Raw genomic sequence first — 15,952 nt, 5'->3', positions numbered from 1 at the left:
CCATGCCGCTCCCGGGGCAAGGAGGCCGAGTCCCTTACCTTTCCACCATCAGCCAAACCCTATCTCCCCGTTAGATTACAACACTCCTTTTTAACTACAGTTACATTCCTTCTTCCCTGCTCTCTCCCCATGAAAACATATTCCATAGGTTGGAAAAATCTGTATTAATTGGCCCCCCAGGATCTTGTATCTCCTGTTTCAAGCCAGCATGCCGTAGGAACTCTGGCCCCACCAAGAATTCCCTTGCAGCAGTAAATGGTACTTTACACCGTAGCTCAGGACGCTTTCTTTTCCCTGCGTAGCTGAGAGTGTTATTGATAAGACTCAGTTCTCTGTTGTCTAAGGACCATCTGTTACTGGAAGAGGCAAATACTTTGCATTTTTGGTGATAATTTGTTCTATGAGAAAAGGCGACTGCTGCAATGAATTGATGGCTCAGTCCTGGAAAAGCAACTTTAATGATAAACTCTGTCACCACATTTGGTATTAAATGGCATTAAATGCCATTACAGTGAGAGTCACAGTGACAAGGTCCAGGACTGAGTAGGCAGGGATCACATTTTTAATTGGTGAGTTTTCTCTAGTAGCAAAAGGTCATTTGAGAACATGCATTTAATGGATTAGAGAAGCCTCTTAGGCATCAGTCCTGGGTCTCACAACATTCTTGAGGTGGGTGCCAAAATGATGCCAGTTGGTACACTGCTGTGGTTTATTTCTTTATTTTTCCATCCTGCAGTGAGGGGTATGTAGGTCAGGGCTGAAACACATCTGTGAGGTCCTGTTAGAAAGCTTGTACTACCTGTTCCTGAGTTGAAATGTTTTTGGACTGAACTAAGAACTGTGCTTTTCATACAAGCACTGACTTTACCATGAACCTTTAAATGAAGAGAGGAAAAACTGGTACACAGTTCAGTAAATATTTAACTCCAAAGGTGGCTCTTTTTTTCCTATGGGCACTTGTGCAGTGTTTAGGCTTGCCATCAATTCCAGTTATTGATGGAAAAAGCTCACCCCACAGCCCTGCACAGAGGGAGGTGCTGTGTCGAGGAAGGAACTGGCAAGTTAAGCAAGTATGGCAAGTAAAAGATGACTTGTCCAAGTGAATTTGTCTTTGAACCAAGAGAGGAACTGAGGCTCCCAGTCTCTAAGAGTTGTATTTGCTAAACCAGCAATTCCCGAATGCAGCCACCAGGGACTTTGTGTGCAACCACCGTGTAAAAACTCACTTTTTATTACCCTGTTGTGTGTCTGGCAACTGTGACCACTGTGAATTTGCTGTGGCTACATGTGCGACCACAGCACAAATTAATCTGAGAGCTCTTGAGTCAAGGGCTGTTTTTCTACCACTCTCCTTTGGAACTGTTGTGGTCTGTCATGTGCTGAAGTGATGTTAGGTATTTTAAAACACTACTGCTAAACAGCGATCTTGGAAAGTTCAAAAGTATATCGAGTCACTTCTAATCAGACTATATTGTAGACTGATCTATTGCCACATTTAGGATTATAGTTTGAAACTGCCTGCAGTAACAGGTGGTTAAAGCTGATATTGTAGGGAGTCATTTTTAGCTGTTGTCCCTAAAGCTTCCTGTTTAGGTGGCTGGCAGTAAAGGTTTTCTGTGAGTAAATGGAGCATTTATACATGCTTTTAGGTTATAGGCTTGAATTTCCATGGCTAGTCCAAAGGAAAATACCAACAGCTGAGCTGTAAGTACTGGAAATATGACATTTATAATAGGCATATTGATGTAGTCTTAGCTGTGGTAAGCAGCAGGGTGGGAGCTGTATTAGCACAGTCTACAGGAATAGGAGCCGATGAGAATTAAACTTCCCTGCTAATCTTCCAATAAGTGAATTCCTGAAGATTCTATCTTCTGGCTTATCTTTAACACTTTAACAGAGGTTCTTTGTGGTAGTGCTGGAAGACAAAACACAGAGGCACATTCAACATGAAAGGTTCTTTTATTGCTGTGACCTCTCTTTAAAAAGTTAGGCTTTGCGGTAGGTTGGGTATTCTGGTTAAGGTGAGGCTTACGGTACCTGCTAGTTCTGTGAAGGTCCTACAAGCAAAGAGTATTTAAAGCTTCTGTTACCATGAACATTTTTGCCTATTCTGGTGGCTTCGACCATTTTGGATTTTAACATTTTTAAGAAAACTGTAATTACTATACAACATCAAGCCTCATTAACCCCATGTCATCTTTGACAGGAGCCATGTGCTTTACAAGAAGATATAAGAAACCATGCAGATAATGCCACAGGTAACCAATAAAATAAGGTAGTGTTTTTTCTTAATCCCACCTGGAGTGGGGCCAAGAAGATAATACTCCCGTGTGGAGTGGCTAAAAAGAGGGGCTAGCTGAGTGTGCACACACACACAAGTATTATCATTGACTTTCTTTTTTCTTGAATCAAAGATGAACTTTTGCTTACTCTAATTGATTTAAAATCTGTTACTCGTGTTTCCCAATTAGAGGAGGCTTCCATAGGATGACAGTCTACCATGTATCCAGTGTATAACCGTCCTTGTGAAGTGGTGGTGAGGTAATTCAAGGCTGTTTACTCCTAAGTGAAAGAAGAATAAGCTATAACACATCTATAATGTGTTGATAGCGTTCACGGGGGTGGTTACTAAGGAGCAGCTGACTTGAGATAATTTGTTCTTGCGTCCATAATCCCTATCATGATAATGCTGGGAAAAGCATGTATAGTGCCAGTCTCCTCAGTATTTGACAGTGAGCATATGCTACACTGTCTTTTCCCTAAATGAATCCTGAGAATTAGTGTAACTGTCTTAGATTCAGTCCCATTTGGATCTGGGTAACTAAAGAAAGTAGAATATTAAAGCAGCCTCTCCTGCCCTCATTTGGCCCCCTGTACTCCATGAATATGCACATTAACATAGGCTCTAACTATGTGATCACATGCTGCTTGTTTCCTCCTGCATCTCTGCCTTGTTCAGTGCAAGTGATTAGCCTGGCAAATTATATGACATTGGAAACAAGATAGAAGGAAGAGTGCTGTCGCACTCTTTAAGGCTGAGTAAGAGCGCATACCATTCAGTATCCTTGTATAATGCCAATGTAGAGAGTTCCCAGTTCCGATGTGTAAGAGAGACCATTTCTGCCTGTAGAATGATTGACATAAAGGAAAGAGCCGTGCTGAGCCCACGAGTCACCATCTGTGCCTTTACAGCAAGACAAAATGTGATCATTTTGACCTGGTAGCACTTTGCTACATGCTAAATGTAGTAACATGCTGGTAGCATGGTTTGTACTGGTGTAAGAGATTCATGGGGAACCTGGCACTTGTACTTCTGGCCCTGCTTCTTCCAGTAGGCTTATGAAAGGTCTTGACACACACATGCAGTATAGGTCTAAACAAGGGGGACCAACCATGCTAGAATACCACTGTTGATACGTTTCTGCTTTCTGCTAGCAGGTCTTGGAGAAGAGCAAAGGGTTTGGCCTTTGTAAATTTTGATCACAAGCATGATTACCTTTTTTTTTTTTTTGAGCTCCTAATTTGTACATGACATTTGGCAAACTACAGAGCTCTCCTACATAATTTGGACAGAGAGACAATTGCTGATCTAGTCAGGAAAGAGAGAAGACTTGGTACGGGAGAGGATATAACAAACTGGATTAAAAGTACTGGCAAAGCTTTGAGTAGAAGCTAGCACAGCAGCTGCTTCTACTACATTGACTTTAGTCAGTGATATCAGATTTTTCCCCTCCCCCCTTCCATGAGAACTGTATTTATACACAAAGCTTAAAAGAAAAGCAGTAGGGGAATTTGGAAACATTGTCCCTGGGTATAACTGGTGTTAATAATCTATAAATTCAATAAGCATCAGATTTAATCCTCTATCTCCTCAGAAAACCATAAGGGAAAAACACGGAAGATTGTCAGCCTACGTTTCAAGTTGGCTTTGAAATGAGTTAGCAGCAGTAGAAAATCCCCCTCATCTCCAAGTGTTTCCAAGAGTTTTGTTATCAAGGATAATCATTTTGGGGGTAAAAAAAGAAAAACATATGCCACATACAATATGCTCTCAAGATCACTGATCAAAAATACTGTTGCTGTATTATGGAGTCTACTTAAGGTATGCTTTACACAATATAGCTACTGTAAAACCCAATGGTATGAATTTGAGAATATTTTGAGAATAATCCAGAATATATCATTTGAAATAAAGACTGTAAATGTTTTAATATATTTAATTGCATGCAGTTGACTCCAGTAATAATACTGGGATCTGACTGAACAATTCCTGGTGAATGATTTATTCAACACATTTTACTACTACTCCTACCACAGAGTAGCCCTGACCAAAAGCAAACAAAGCACCTTGTTGGCACTTATGCAGTGTTTTCCATGCTCAGAGCACTGGAAAAATATTAATTAATTTTCATGACACTGTTGTTATAGATATGTTACGCTAGTACTGACTGAGATTGGAGGTTTCATTGTACTTGGCAACATACCTTGATATACCAGGACGTAGATCAGCCTCTGAGGAATTTATAAATGGACCAAACAGATAAAGATCATTGATAAGATGCCTCATCACTGCTGGCTTGGAGAACAGCTGCTCTCATCTACAGAGGGAGTCAAACTAGAGTGAAAAATAATGTAACTTGCCAAAGGTGACACAGTATATCTAGTGGCAGGTTTATGCTTTGCCACTATCTGTGAATTGAATGAGAGAAATTTTGCTGCAAAATGAAAAATTCGTGTATGTAGCTAATTTTTTCAACAAGTTACAAGTAACCTAAGACAGTATTTTAAATTTCAGAGGAAATGATGTTCAGATAATGCCTCTGTTAGCTGGAAGATGACGTAGCCTTAGAGCAGTCTAATGTTTTACATATAAAATATACCTCTCTAGATATGCATGATTTACACAGGCTGTTTCCAGGCTGATATACCTCCCAGAAGTAAGAGTGAGAAGGTGATGACCATTTGGTGCACAGGTAGATGGGAAACAGCTCCATGTTGTCAGGAGAAGCTCGAAGGCAGGAACAACATGTGAAAGACCCCAGAAGGATCTTGGGGAGTAATTTTAGGCAAGCGGGCAGGGTACACAAATAAGGGAGAAGAGGGATATAGGCAGAAGTGGAGATTGCTATGGAAGTGTGAGAAAATTCCTCCAAGTATAGAAAAGCCTACAGAAGGATTTGAAGAGAAGAATGTGATTAGATCGGTAGGGGAAGAGGGTGATTTTTTTTCTTTAGCAGCTTAATTGGTGCTATGGAGTGAGAAGGAAGGAAGGCAGGCAGGCAATAGTAGTTAATCAATTCTAGAACTGGCAGAATATAACACAAGGAATGTCAGTAGTTTCAAAAGAAAATGTTTAGAGGAAGCAAGATTTTTTGGACATAAACGGTCATCAAGGGAAGAACCCCAAATTTACAGGTGCTCCCGTATATATAAATCGTAAAGACTTCCTTTAAAACCTACTGCACAGAAACAGCAGTTGTAGAAGAGAACCAGACTAAAAGTTTTGAGCAGCTAGTAAGCAATCAGCAGGATCTTCATGTTCTCAGGACTGCTGCCATTTGTCCAGTGATCAAAACGGGAGCTTCAAATGAATACTTTAGCTGCCTTTCCTATGGAAGAATATAATTTACCTTTGCTTAATAGTTTCTGAGGACCTCAGCATGATTTGTAGCCGAAGTATTGAGCATTTGCTAGAAGGAGGTTGTGTTACTCCCATGCGTTAGACAGCAGCATGTGCAAGAGTCAGGCCCTGTTACGCTAGTGTATCTGGTCAGGAGTTGCAAACCCAGCTATGTAGCTGGCTCTCCATAACCAGTCAGCTCGCCTGTGTTTTTAAGGAGGGAGAAGGGGAAAAGTGGCATTTAAAACATGTAGGCAAAAATATCTGGCAAATCGTACTGAGAATATCCATGCTGTGTGTAGACCACTGAACTGCTCCACCTGCACTCGACTGGCGGATGCTACAGCGTCCAAGTGCAACACACGGGAACCTTACACCAACATGCACACACACACACACAACCATGAAAATATGGTGTGGCGCAGCTTGTAAAGGGATCCCTCAGCAGTCATCACCTGACAAGGGCTGCAGTTTGAGATTAGCAGGGTCACCCGGGTGGGGTGGGTTTGTATAGTGCAACAGCCTTGAAACACATTTGTACAGTTAAAACAGCACCTCGGTGACAATGCACATAAATTTTAATCAGCTCACTTCATCTGGGCAATGGACAAAGATAATACGCTGGAAGGAGAGCGAGAGCGAGACAGAGAGGGCAAGGGAGCAAGAACTCTCTTTGCTGGAATAGATATTAAATTTCAAGTCTCAAGAGGGAAGTGTGAAAACAAAGAAAACATATTATAAGAAGTCACAAAGGGTATGCCCTGGCAGTAAATCATCCCTAAATGACAAACGCGCAAGGGGAGGTATCCTTTAATCACGCCCTTTAGCAGGTTGGCATCCTTACTAATTCGTCTGAGGGCGGGAGGCAGTGGGGGGCAGGCCCCGGCTGGGCCAGCACAGCCTGGCTGATCGCAGCACAGCTGCGTTTTCTCAAGACCTGCGTCGTTCTTGAGAACCGGAAAAAGTCCTTTTGAGCCCTGGGCTGATACGCTGTACCATCTTTTGTGCAGCTGTAATTTTGACAGGGGGAGCCAATTTGAACTTCTGTAATCCTCAGCTCCAGACACCTCCAACGCCTGAGACTGTGTGTGTGTTTTTTTTTCCAAAGGTTTTTCAGCTGTGCTCTTGAGAAAGTCACTCCATCCAAAGAAACGGGGCGGGGGGGGGTGGGGGAAGAAAAAAACATCTGTCTGACTTTGTCCAGGAGATTGTTTCTATAGTGGTAACATTTTGAAAAGCAGGGAAAAAAAGTTATTTTTCCAAGGCTGCCTACCCGTATTTTTCATTTTTTATATCCTCCTCTGTGATGGACATAATTTCCTGCCCCTCCTTTCTTTTAACCACTGTCGACAAAAAAAAAAAAAAAGGAAAAGGGGAAAAATAAACCTAAGAAACTGATTGAAACTTGACTTAGAATTGCACAATGATCTTAAATTTTCCCAAGACTTATATTTTGGGAGGGAGCTGTTTTATGAATGGATATAAGGCTGACACATGAAACGCGTGGGATCTGTCTGAGTGCCTTGTCTGGGTCAGCTGTGACATCTGGCTCTTATGAATCTGGCGTATTGTGACTCACTAATACACAAATAGTAATCCTTGATAGTATCCACTTGTGATGCTTTGCGGGTGTTGTCACAAACAACGTCAAATGCCAGAGAACGGCCTTAACTCTGGCCCGCGCCGCTGCCCCAGGCTGAGGTGGCTGGTGGGGCTCAGCGCTGGGTGGGGGTATCGGGGGGCTCGCCCCACTCCCTCGGCAGCCTGGTGGCTCCCCGTGACTCTGCTGGGCACGTAGGTGATTGCAACTCACCGGTCTGTGGGTTTCCCTTTGTGTTTGCTGCAGGGGAGAGTCTGCACTGCTGCACGGCCAGTGGGGTGCTGCTGTCAATGGAGAGGGTGGTTTGTGGCGCAGCTCCTGTCCGATGCTCATTGTCCCCAAAGCTGTTAATGATAGCAAACCTTTCAACATCTTGGCCCCCTTTCCCACCCAATATCTATGTGCAGGTAAGGTGAGCAGCTTGGTCCACAGCCTCCATCAGCTGCGATGAGGTATGGTATCAGAGGGAATTTTGTACCGAGACCTTGATCTATGGGTGGCATTGGTGCAACAAGGGTTATAGTCATGGTAGGGGAAAGCACGCAGATTAACACAACCCTCCTGATGCCTATGACGTTGCCTAGACTGGCTTAAAGAACCTATTACAGGGTGATAAGGCACCCCATGTTGTGATACAGTTCAGGATAAAATACAGCTAGAATTGTAGGAGGGAGTTGACAAGAGGGGAATTCACCTCATTTAACAGCAGCTTTTTTTTGTGCTAATGCATTCCTGAAACCAAGGGACTCGTGAATTCAGGGTGGTTCAAAAGGTGAGGCGATAGCATGTATAAAGTCTGGCTTGTGTTTCCTGCACCTCTTCTAGCTGGAGGGAGGTCTTTAGGATGGGCTAGGTGCTAGCCCTCATCTTACAGCTTTGGCTTTTTGGCTGTGGAAAGCTTGATAACTGGCTTTCTGAAGTGCTGCATAATGAATTAATTAATTTTTAAAATTTGCTATCTTGAAAGGGGCTGCATATGGACTAACTACATACAGAGCAGTGACTGTGGTGAGGGAATGAGGCAATGTGCTGGGGGACCATGGTGACCCTAGCTCATTCTGGATGCCAGGAATATCATGTACAAGCTCAGTGCTTAGGCACGGCAAGGTGATTTAATCCCTAGTGGAAGAAAAATGGGGATCAGCATTACCTTTACCTTTACACAGGGATGAATTTAAAAGGTTAGGATTCAGGATCAGCGATGTCAGGTCCTCTCTTCCCGCATCTATTGTGGAAGTGTTATATTCACTATAAAGGCCGACGTCTTAAATTTTTAAGGTATTTTAGTGTTACTGCTTGTGCCTGCCCATCTGTTGCCCTGAACAATGATCCGAGCTGGTGGAAGATGAGGGATTCTTGCTGGGAACCTGCTCTGGAGACTGCTGTACCATCCTTTGGTGGCCACAAGTGTAATCCCAGATTTGCCAGGGCTCCTCCAGAGACTGCATTTTCATTCTCTCCTTGATGATGGCTTGAACCTGCATAAAAACTGAGGTCTGTAGTGAGCTCTGAGCCCCACATAGCTGCCTGGAGCCACTGTATCCTCTTCTTTCCTCACTCCTCGAGTACAGTGCAAAGTAAAGGAGTCAACTGCATTGCAACAGTGAATATTTTTTCTGTCACTTTTGTTGCAGCAAGTGAGGGTTATTTGAGGATTATAGCTATCTGGGGAAAACTCTGCTCTAAGTCATTTTTGATATGAGGAAGGATCGGCAGTTGTTTTTTTGCCTGTGGCAAGAGTTTACATATTGTCTCTCTAAAGTTTTAGAGTGGATAGAAGCCAGTGACTTATTAGTGGGTTTGTATTATATCACTACCTAAGATACCTAGTTGTAGGTGAAGGCTCCTGCAGCCCTGCGTGTTAATTGTGCTAAGCATCATGCAAACACATAAAAAAACCTGCAGCACCGAAAAACTGACCACTGAAAAAAGACAAGAGTCCTGCGCTTCAAGGGGATGAATGATAAATTTTGAAACGGGAGAAGAAATGTGTTTCAGAAGCTTTTTTGTTGTTGTTTTGTTTCCTTAAATTTCCCCACACATGAACAAAATCAATGTAGAAGAGCCAAGAAACCTGTAATGGATGAAATGTTTTACACATATGTGATGGAAAACTCTGCTCTGCTAAGTCAAAAAGCAGCTTCTGAAGAACTTAGTGTGGCTAGAAAGTCACAGGTGCCTGACCCCTCTGGCCCCGTTACATCACTGCTGCATATGCTTGGACTTCTTTCACCACTTTTTCAAACCTGCCATATGGGGAGATCATATTCTGCTAACCCGAATCTTCCAGAACGCTTTGCAGGACCTCGTGCCAGAGAAGATTCCCTACATCTCACCCTTTTATCCTCACACAGGAGCATTAGTGAACTAAACATCTCTCATTTCAACTTCCTCCCAGCCCCACTTTTTTGGCTCATGGATTATATCTCTTTTCAGCAGCTGTTTTTCAGCTGACGTTTATACTAAGCTCACATCCTTAAGGTTGATTTCTAATGTTTCCTTGGAAAAAAAAAAAAAGAACGCGCACACACACATACAGGCACAGACACACACCCTTACCATATGAATTCTCTGCTGAACCCAAATAATGCCAAGTTCATGGTAATACCTGCTTTTGGAGACTTGTGGCATCCCAAGCTTGTGTTTATGGTGGGTAACAAACCATTCACCAGAGAAATACCTAGCTCAAGGGACCAATAACAGGCTATACATAAGGCTTTTGCACCTCTAAGATGCTGGTTCAAATCCAGCTCAGGTCTGTAGTGACTGTAAAAGTTTATTACCATTTGATAGCTGTTTGGTGGTCCTCGACCAGCGAACAGGTGTCCAGCTCATAAAAGGGAGCAGAGGAAGAGTGCTGTGGTTAACACACTGGCCTGAAGCACCAGATTTCTTGGTCCCCTTCCCAGGTCTGTCACAGATTGTATAGCCATAGGCAAGTCCTCTGTAAATGGTGATAATATCCACGCACCTCACGGGAGTGTTGTGAGGATATGTTCATTAATATTGCTGAGATGCTTGAATGTGTTGGGAATGAGGAGCTTGGTAGAATTAGAAAAGCAGCTATCATGTGTTGGCAACACCAGGCAGACACCATGAGATGGATGGGCGTAATAAATGGTCTGCAAATGAGCTGTATGCTCATAAATGACCTGTACACTCTCAGCACCTAGATGTAACATCTCTAAATGAGAGATGAATTACTGCCCCTGTGTGACATGTCTTGTGGATAAACAAATAGGAAACTGATGGTAGAGGTAGTGTGCATTTTTTAAAGGGAGGTAATGATTGGTACAAATACGCTGACTTCCCTGGCCAGCTATAAGGCAGAATATATCAGCCTCCAACCCTGTCATTTTGGTATACCTCTGCAAATGATAACATAGGCTGCTGCTTGGTCCTCTGTAAGGAGGAAGCTTTGGTGTTATGGACCACGGGGCTTCTACCTGCTCCTGCTCTCACAGCTGGAGAAAGAGCAGGGACACCGTGGTGCTCTTGTGAACCCTGTTCCCTCTATCCACCCTGGGGGACACAGAAGAAATGTGACTCAGGTGGCTCCTGAAGGCAGGTCCCATCCTGCTTCTCCTCATGCAGAGCTGAGGTGACAGCAAAGGTTTAGTCCTCAAAACATGAAGCAGGTAGAAGCCAGCATTACTTCTCCCTTTGCAAACTGGTGCTTACCCCTGTGTATCCAAGCCCCTGTTAGAGTACAAACACGCTGGTGGTAACGAGGAGTAAGGAGGCAGGAGGCCACTGCTCCCAGGAGCACTCTGTAGTAGAAGAGTTACGTTCCATAGAGGGTGGGGTATTGGGGTTGCCTTTACAGCTCTCAGGGGCTGCAGAAGGTATTTTGTTGAAGTGTGAGGTATTTTTCTTAGGGCTTTAAACCCCAAATTTCAGTTGCTTTGTTGCAGGCCCATCCCTGCTAACTTCTGAACACCTGGGCACCAGTCTGTTTGCCTTGATAATCCTGTTGAAGTTAATGGAGTGATCTATGTGAGTAAAAGGTAGGAACATGTTTACAGAATCAGGCTCTGAGGTCATTCTGCTGCCTCTTACAGTGGTTTTGAAGCTTTTTTTAATCTTATTTTATCTTAAGCATTTCGCTTAAGGTGCCTCGAATGGTTGGGAGGGATTTTGTTGGTGGTTTGTTTTTTTTTATTTGGTGGCAACGGAAGCAGAAGACCAAATGATGTGGTTTGACATTTGAGAGAAAAGGAGCTAATTATTGTTACCCAAATTAGCTTTGGTCAGTAGTAAACTTAAAATGTGGAGCCACACAGAGAAGCATTTTGTTTACATTAGTGAGTAGTTACCAAAGTTGTTCCATTGATTCACCGGGGCGGCTCCAGTGAGTGCCAGCCCATCTGCACGAGCAAGCCCAACACAACCTGATCCTTCAAACTGAAAATCCTCCTGCTATGCCTGCATTTCAGACAGGCGTGCTGAATTACTTCTGTGCTCTTCCGAACTTCTCAGAGTCCTTGCTTCACAATATTTGCAAAACCTCTAACTGGCACAACTACACCTCTGTGAACAATGTATTTGCCAGTGCACTGGAGGTCTTGACACCTTGATGTTTTAAATGAAACAGGTTGGAAAAAAAAACACAAAATTGAATATTAATTAATTTTCTGCCTCAAAAATTGCTTTTCAGTATACTGGCAGAAAATTGATTATTAGTTAAAAAAATCAAACTTTGATTTTATAACTGTCAGAAAAATAGCGAAACAAATCTTCAGCCTCTGAGAACTTGAATTTTTTTTTAAATGTTTATGAAAGCATTTTAATTAGTGAAACATTTTAATATTTGTCTGAAAAAGATTTTGTCTGAAGAGTATTGCCTAGCTCTGACTGTGAATGGAGTCCTTTTCTTTTGGCAGTGCTTAGTTGCTTTAGGTTGGGGAGTATATTTTGCATTGGAAATTCAGGACACAGGTTCACACTTATTGATTAATAGCAAAGTAAAAAGGAAACTGCTGATAAGTTCCTAAAAGAACTGATCATAGATTAAATGAGAGTGTGATTCAGAGACTCCCTCTTGATCTTTTGGCAAAGTGTTGGACCTGAATGCTCCATGCTCTTGAGAATATGAGCTCACTATTCTTATTTGTATATTGTGCTGGCTATAACAATGCTTAGTGTCACTTGCATGAATAAGTAAAATTACTATATGTCATCTTGGATTTCCTTAAGCTGTAAAAATTAGTCATGGCATTAAGTGTTTTCAGGACTTGAACTTTTAATATTATTTCCAGTGATCATAGCACTTGGGGGGAGGGAGAGAAGGAGTGAGAGAGAGAACTGAAAAATCGTATGTTGAAAATTTTATTATTTGAGGGGAAAGTATCAGGTAAAACTGTTGCTAGGAAAGACCTGGTGGAAAAATGTGTTGAGATGTGGGCAAACGTTGCCAACCTCCTGTTCCAAATTCTGCTTCTGTGCTGCGTAGCCTTGGTTTGGCCCTACAAAGTCTCTGAGATTACACCAGTCTTGCATTTCATTTCTGGAACAGAGATCTGCCCTTTCACTGTTCATAACCAAATGTTTCCTTTACCCAATAACCATCATTTTTGTCCCTTTCTGACCTTTGCCATGTTACAAGATTTGGATTGGGCCATGACAGTCAGGAGCTAAGTGCATATTTCCTGCTAAGTTTGAGGTGCTTTGGAAGTAGGATTATCGTTCAGCCTGTTCTCTAAATATAAGTTTAATGTACCTAAGGGATGGAGAATTCTCCTACCCTTCTCCAAAAACGCGATAAAATGTTGGTAGGGGGTGGGAGTGATGGAGCAGGAGAAGGAAAAAAAAGAAAAGCACATTTATTCTTGATGATTATGGCCTTCACACAGAATTATACTTTAGGGGTTTCACTGATACTGTGTTCTTGTTCCTGATCTGTGTTCTTTCTTGGAATAATTATGTTTATTACTCAATTGCTTCTTATGTAATAAAGCCCATAAAGTCCCTGAGCAGTATCCTATAGCCATGACAGTTACAGCTTTGCGGAGTCCCATCCTTTTCTCTTGTTCTCAGCTTTGGTCAAGAATGGTCATCCATTGCCCCAACAGTGACCTCGAAGCAGTGCCAGCTAGGGGAGGGCTAATACCACTGGCCCACTGTAACATTATTTATTTTGCTCTATAAAGTTAATGACTTTCCTGGTTCTTTTCTCATCCAAAATATTGAGTATGAACTATGCCAAATATATAGGAAATAAATGAGAGCCAGAAAGCCATCCAAAAGCCATTACTAGACATAACAAAAATGATATTGGCTCTCCAACTGGCTGGGGTAATGCGGGAAATATATCTGTTTGGAAAGCCGTTTCCATTTATTTTTTCATCCAAATGTAGGGGGATAGAAGGTATGCAGTCGTTCTGTGTTATCTTGTCCACTGGCTAATTATAAACTGTTGAAAGCTATTTATTCATAAAGATAGACTGACTCTGCTCCCAAGCTCCCCCACCAGGGTAAATACACTAGTGGAAATCATCGACATGTGTAATGATCATATAATACCTTTGTTGAGGGACTGACTTAAAACTTTGGTGACCAATCAGCAAGGTTTCCAGCTCTCCCAGTTTTTTAAGTGCTAATTTTTGGACTCATGGAATAGGAAACCTCTGAAAAAGACAACAGTAACTCACTTGTAAAGAAAAGAAAAGCTTGAAGACCTGAATCTTAATCATTAAAAAGGCAAAAGGTAAAAACTGTCAACTCTCAATTATTCATCGACATTAACTAGGTTTTTCTGCATGTAGAGAGTCCAGCAAGGTCGATTGCTTCTCACATGTAGCCATGCTATTTTCAGGGACAGAAAAAATCCAAAAGTAGTGTAGTATTTTTAGTAGGTTTTTTTCTGTTACAATGTGGAGCTTGCGTTAATAAACAGGCCTGGAACAAGGGGGTGGTGTCAGGAGGCACAGTGCTTTCTGCAGCTCGGCTGTCTGCATGCCTGCCCCAGGACACAGTCTAAGGTGCACAGCTGCTGGAATGTATCTGCATCATGCTCCCCTGTGGCTCGAAATACAGAAGAGGATGCTAGCAAAAGTCCACGCATCTGTGGTCCTGCAGGGATCAGCTTGGACGTCAGTCGGGGAGATGCCAAGCCAGGTGAAGGCAATGTGGAGGGACCTGACTTGATCCACGGAAGACCTTAAAGTGTCCCTTCACCACCCTCCATTGTATTTCCCATGTCAAGAAGCTTTTCCTCTTAGCAAGGGTATAAGAGCTACCCTCAGTCACTACTGGTCAAAATAAGAATTTCCCATGTAAAGATGTAATAGCAGCAGGCATACATTAGAAAGGTTTCATGATTTTGATGCATGACGTTGACATTAGTGCTCCTCTCATTCTCAGTTTTGATGAGTTGAAACATAAAATCAGCAAGAAAGTTGCACATGATAAGAATTAATATTAATCTGTGCACATTTTGAACATTAATTCATTAAGGCTTTAGTTGACTGGTTGAGATTTAATTCTGTGAGACAGATAGGAAAATACAGAGTGAAGAACTCAAGTAGAACATGCGATATTGGGTACAATGAATGTGTGAGAATTAGAATACAGGAGCTAGTTATTACTTTTTTTTTTTTTTTTTTCTGTCTGCAGTGACTTAATACAGACCACAAGAATGCCTTTTCAATTTGCCAGAGATCTGGGAGAAATCCTCTGACTTGAGCAGGAATATTGGGCTTGACAGAGAAATTTCTGAAGATGGTTTTAAGTTCTGTTATGTCGGAAGTCAGACTGGCTGATCACCCTGGTTGCTTCTGATCTGAAAATACACAAACTTTCAAGAAATTGCCAAATGAATACCTTCTTAGAGAAGAAAAAAAAATAATCTGATTAAAGGAACATTTCTGGCTGAATATGTTTAGAGATACTTGCAATATTTTAATAAAAGCAGGTCTTACACAAGACAAAATGTCAGTATACTCTTGGTGCAAATAATTTAAGTTGTTAAAATGGTCTCATTTGGAAAACCCTAAATTTCTACAGGGCAAAAAGGTTTCTAAGACTGAAGTACTTTCAGGATTCAGAAGCTGTAAATTGGGGTTAATATTTTTTCTCCTTTTACGAGGTTCTTTGAGGGGAAGTACTTCTGTTAGGGAGCTGGTGATGCAGATAACTACTGCAGTACTGGAGAGGTGACCCATGCCTGGTGTTCCTGCTCTGCTCCTAGGGAACCCTGTAGCCATCCTATATCCCCTTTGCCTTTGCTTTTACTTTATTAATTTCATCTGGAAGCTATTCCTGGCCAGGTCTGCCTTCCTGTCCATAATCTGAATGGGATGTAATCTCAGCTGAGCCTTGTAGATGCTGATACTTCAGCAATTCTGAGATTTTTGAGGGCAGACAGGGCTATTTGATGGTCTAATCTGACAGTATATTCACACTGGCCATAGGATTTTGGAATGCCTTCAGGAAATAAACTCTTGGATGAAGAGCAGCTGGCTCAAGTTGAACGCAGGCAAGACCAAAGCAACGCTAGTCAGAAAGAGGGAATGCTTTGAAGAGTGGGCCAAGGCACTGTCTCCACCTTCCATTCATTGAAGACATATGGCCTCCATTTATCAAAGTTGTGCAAAGCCTCTGGGTCCTGCCTGGCTTCGATGGCCAGGTAGCATTGCTTTCTAAAGATTTCACAACTAGCTGGGAAATGTCCCTTCCTTCCTCCCAGGCGGTGATAACCTAAGAGCAGGAGTACACAGCTCTGGGTTCTTGGA

This window comes from Nipponia nippon, unplaced genomic scaffold (genome assembly GCF_047370975.1).
Source record: "Nipponia nippon isolate SJK-2023a ecotype South Korea unplaced genomic scaffold, ASM4737097v1 scaffold_1, whole genome shotgun sequence".
Lineage (NCBI taxonomy): Eukaryota > Metazoa > Chordata > Aves > Pelecaniformes > Threskiornithidae > Nipponia > Nipponia nippon.
This window is presented reverse-complemented; position numbering follows the sequence as displayed.